This window comes from Rutidosis leptorrhynchoides, chromosome 2 (assembly GCF_046630445.1).
Source record: "Rutidosis leptorrhynchoides isolate AG116_Rl617_1_P2 chromosome 2, CSIRO_AGI_Rlap_v1, whole genome shotgun sequence".
Classification (NCBI taxonomy): domain Eukaryota; kingdom Viridiplantae; phylum Streptophyta; class Magnoliopsida; order Asterales; family Asteraceae; genus Rutidosis; species Rutidosis leptorrhynchoides.
Window position 1 is genome coordinate 475,240,966 of NC_092334.1, and position 5,625 is coordinate 475,246,590.

Sequence of the window (5,625 nt, forward strand, 5' to 3'; positions counted from 1 at the left end):
AGAAGAAATAGAACCGGTGGGGGAAATAATAAAACGGTTAAGTAAAAGAAAATTCTCAACCAACCGACCAAGGTTAATTATGGTCAACGATGTTTCCGCCAAGGAAGCAAAATATTGGGAGGATTACCAATTCTCCGATGAATCGGATCCCGACAAAGATTCCGATGATGTTATAGAAATTACCCCAACTGAATTTAAAAAGGCAAAAGAGAACAATAAGGGAAAGGGCATAAAAATAGAGAAATCTGATTCCAACCCCGATGAACTTTATATGTATCGTCAACACCCGTATTTCTTAAGTTGTAACAATAACCCGGGAACCTCTAAACCACCAGGTTTTTCTAGACCAATGTGGAAAACGACGGCTCGTATTAGAGGAACATTATATATCCCTACAAACTTAGCAAAAAGAACCAAGTTCGAAAAAGAAGAAATGAGTGAGTCGGAATAAGATAGTTGTATTTGTGCGGTGTAATATATGTAATATAGTGTGCTTATGCTTTACGATATATGTAAAAATTGCTTGTATTAATAAGTATCTTTTATGAATCTAACTCTTGTCTATTTTACAGTATAAAAACACAAAATGGATAGACAACCCAATATTTTAGAAGACTTACCCGGATACATGATTGATGAAATCTTGTCTAGAGTCGGTCAGAATTCCTCGACACAACTATTTATGGCAAAATCAGTTTGTAAGACATTCGAAGAACGTTCCAAGAATGCCTTGGTTTATAAAAGGCTTTCGTTTGAAAGATGGGGGATATCACATTGGGAAACCCATAAGTTACGATGTGTTTACTTTGACGCATATATTGCGGGGAACCCAAATGCTATTTTACGCAACGGGTTAAGAAATTATTTTGACTCAATGTATCCAAATATAGGACTTCATGATTTAGAAAAAGCGGCTAACATGCAACATAAAGAAGCATGTTATGCTTACGGGTTAGTAATGTTCGCTTCTCACCAAAGTGAGAAAAAGAACATCGGGCTACAACTATTAAACAAAACGTTCTCACAAGTGACGGAGTCGGTAATTGGGGCAAGAAATGAGGTTTTTAGGTTATTACGAGACTGTTGGTCATTACGTAACCTTCGTCCTTTTGACGACGTTACAACACGTTGTCATACTATCGGTCACAACGGTTACGTTCCACAAGACCAAGGATGGGAAGTGGTATTAGTAAAACCAGAATGCATGACTTGTTTCTGGACGTATGAATTACGTGTCTTTGTTGCCTTTGCTGAACGCCTTATTTATTAACTAGAATTATATTCGCAACTACTTTGTATCAAAGTTTTATGTGCTATATTTCAAGCTATATGTAAAATAGCGGTATTGTAAGTTTGCAAGTTATTGTATAAAGGTTTGAATATGATATATATTTTTTTTGTGATTAGTTTTTCATATAGAATTGTAGTAATTGAAATGGTATGTTAGCTACTAAGTATGAACTTAACGGGTAGGTACTACCCGAATTAAAGAGTATAAAACGCTAATATGAAGAAAGAGCTTTTATAAATAAGTTCATATTAAGCTACGAAATACTATTGACTACTCTTGATATTCTATATGATTAACTCATTTCATTTGACTATTTTGAAGGAAATGGCACCGACTACTCGACACACCTTGAATATGAGTGAAGAGGAATTTCGTTCCTTTCTTGCTTCAAACATAGCCGCAGTACAGGCCGCGCTACATACCAACAATAACCTTGGATCTAGCGGTACAGGAAATCGTGTAGGTTGCACCTACAAAGAATTCACTGCCTGCAAACCTTTGGAATTTGATGGAACTGAAGGACCGATCGGATTGAAACGGTGGACCGAGAAGGTCGAATCGGTGTTTGCCATAAGTAAGTGTACTGAAGAGGACAAAGTGAAGTACGCTACGCATACCTTCACATGTTCTGCGTTAACATGGTGGAATACCTATCTAGAGCAAGTGGGACAAGATGATGCTTACGCACTACCGTGGTCAGCATTCAAGCACTTGATGAACGAGAAGTACCGTCCCAGAACCGAGGTCAATAAGCTCAAGACAGAACTTAGAGGGTTACGAACCCAAGGATTTGATATTACCACGTACGAAAGATGATTCACAGAATTATGCCTATTGTATCCGGGAGCGTTCGAAGATGAGGAAGAGAAGATCGACGCGTTTGTGAAAGGATTACCGAAAAGAATCCAAGAAGATATAAGTTCACACGAGCCCGCCTCCATACAACAGGCATGTAGAATGGCTCACAAACTAGTGAACCAGATTGAAGAAAGAATTAAAGAACAGACTGCTGAAGAGGCCAATGTGAAGCAAGTCAAAAGAAAGTGGGAGGAAAACAGTGATAAGAATCACCAATACAACAACAACAGCAATTACAACAATAATCGCAACAACTATCCTAACAATCGCAACATCAATCGCAACTACAACAAACTGCCCAACAACAACAACAACAACAACAACAACAACAACTACAACAATCATCTTAACAACAATAATAACCGCAACAACAACAACAACAACAACAACAACCACAACAACAACAATCAAAAGCAGCTATGCCAAAGGTGTGAAAAGTATCACTCGGGGTTCTGCACCAAATTTTACAACAAGTGTAAAAGAAATGGTCATAGCGCGGCGAAGTGTGAGGTCTACGGACCAGGGGTTAACAGAACGAAAGGAACAAATGGTGTCAGAACGAGTAATGGCAGAGCAAGTAGTGTCGGAGCAAGTTATGCCAATGTAGTTTGTTATAAATGTGGAAAATCGGGCCACATTATTAGAAATTGCCCGAACCAGGAGAACACGAATGGACAAGGCCGCGGAAGAGTTTTCAATATTAATGCGGCAGAGGCACAGGAAGACCCGGAGCTCGTTACGGGTACGTTTCTTATTGACAATAAATCTGCTTACGTTTTATTTGTTTCGGGTGCGGATAGAAGCTATATGAGTAGAGATTTTGTGCTAAATTAAGTTGTCCATTGACGCCTTTGGATAGTAAATTTTTACTCGAATTAGCAAATGGTAAATTAATTTCAGCAGATAATATATGTCGGAATCGAGAAATTAAACTGGTTAGCAAAGCATTTAAGATTGACTTGATACCAGTAGAGTTAGGGAGTTTTGATGTGATAATCGGTATGGACTGGTTGAAAGAAGTGTAAGCAGAGATCGTTTGTTACAAAAATGCAATTCGCATTATACGAGAAAAAGGAAAACCCTTAATGGTGTACGGAGAAAAGGGCAACACGAAGCTACATCTTATTAGTAATTTGAAGGAAGAAAAACTAATAAGAAAATGTTGCTATGCTGTTCTAGCACACGTCGAGAAAGTACAAACTGAAGAAAAGAGCATCAATGATGTTCCCGTCGCAAAAGAATTTCCCGATGTATTTCCGAAAGAATTACCGGGATTACCCCCACATCGATCCGTTGAATTTCAAATAGATCTTGTACCAGGAGCGGCACCAATAGCTCGTGCTCCTTACAGACTCGCACCCAGCGAGATGAAAGAACTGCAAAGCCAATTACAAGAACTTTTAGAGCATGGTTTCATTCGACCAAGCACATCACCGTGGGGAGCTCCTGTTTTGTTTGTCAAGAAGAAAGATGGTACATTCAGGTTGTGTATTGACTACCGAGAGTTGAACAAACTTACCATCAAGAACCGCTACCCACTACCAAGAATCGACGACTTATTTGATCAACTACAAGGCTCGTCTGTTTATTCAAAGATTGACTTACGTTCCGGGTATCATCAGATGCGGGTGAAAGAAGATGATATTCCAAAGACTGCTTTCAGAACACGTTACGGTTATTACGAGTTTATGGTCACGCCATTTGGTTTAACTAATGCACCAGCTGTGTTCATGGACCTTATGAACCGAGTGTGTGGACCATACCTTGACAAGTTTGTCATTGTTTTCATTGATGACATACTTATTTACTCAAAGAATGACCAAGAACACGGTGAACATTTGAGAAAGGTGTTAGAAGTATTGAGGAAGGAAGAATTGTACGCTAAATTTTCAAAGTGTGCATTTTGGTTGGAAGAAGTTCAATTCCTCGGTCACATAGTGAACAAAGAAGGTATTAATGTGGATCTGGCAAAGATAGAAACTGTTGAAAAGTGGGAAACCCCAAAAACTCCGAAACACATACGCCAGTTTTTAGGACTAGCTGGTTACTACAGAAGGTTCATCCAAGACTTTTCCAGAATAGCAAAACCCTTGACTGCATTAACGCATAAAGGGAAGAAATTTGAATGGAAGGATGAACAAGAGAAAGCGTTTCAGTTATTGAAGAAAAAGCTAACTACTGCACCTATATTGTCATTGCCTGAAGGGAATGATGATTTTGTGATTTATTGTGACGCATCAAAGCAAGGTCTCGGTTGTGTATTAATGCAACGAACGAAGGTGATTGCTTATGCGTCTAGACAATTAAAGATTCACGAACAAAATTATACGACGCATGATTTGGAATTAGGCGCGGTTGTTTTTGCATTAAAGACTTGGAGGCACTACTTATATGGGGTCAAAAGTATTATATATACCGACCACAAAAGTCTTCAACACATATTTAATCAGAAACAACTGAATATGAGGCAGCGTAGGTGGATTGAATTGTTGAATGATTATGACTTTGAGATTCGTTACCACCCGGGGAAGGCAAATGTGGTAGCCGACGCCTTGAGCAGGAAGGACATAGAACCCATTCGAGTAAAATCTATGAATATAATGATTCACAATAACCTTACTACTCAAATAAAGGAGGCGCAACAAGGAGTTTTAAAAGAGGGAAGTTTAAAGGATGGAATACCCAAAGGATCGGAGAAGCATCTTAATATTCGGGAAGACGGAACCCGGTATAGGGCCAAAAGGATTTGGGTACCAAAATTTGGAGATATGAAAGAAATGGTACTTAGAGAAGCTCATAAAACCAGATACTCAATACATCCCGGAACGGGGAAGATGTACAAGGATCTCAAGAAACATTTTTGGTGGCCGGGTATGAAAGCCGATGTTGCTAAATACGTAGGAGAATGTTTGACGTGTTCTAAGGTCAAAGCTGAGCATCAGAAACTATCAGGTCTACTTCAACAACCCGGAATGGAAATGGGAAAACATTACCATGGATTTCATCACTAAATTGCCAAGGACTGCAAGTGGTTTTAATACTATTTGGGTAATAGTTGATCGTCTCACCAAATCAGCACACTTCCTGCCAATAAGAGAAGATGACAAGATGGATAAGTTAGCACGACTGTATTTGAAGGAAGTCGTCTCCAGACATGGAATACCAATCTCTATTATCTCTGATAGGGATGGCAGATTTATTTCAAGATTCTGGCAGACATTACAGCAAGCATTAGGAACTCGTCTAGACATGAGTACTGCCTATCTTCCACAAACTGATGGGCAGATTGAAAGGACGATACAAACGCTTGAAGACATGCTACGAGCATGTGTTATTGATTTCGGAAACAGTTGGGATCGACACCTACCGTTAGCAGAATTTTCCTACAACAACAGTTATCATTCTAGTATTGAGATGGCGCCGTTTTAGGCACTTTATGGTAGAAAGTGCAGGTCTCCGATTTGTTGGAATGAAGT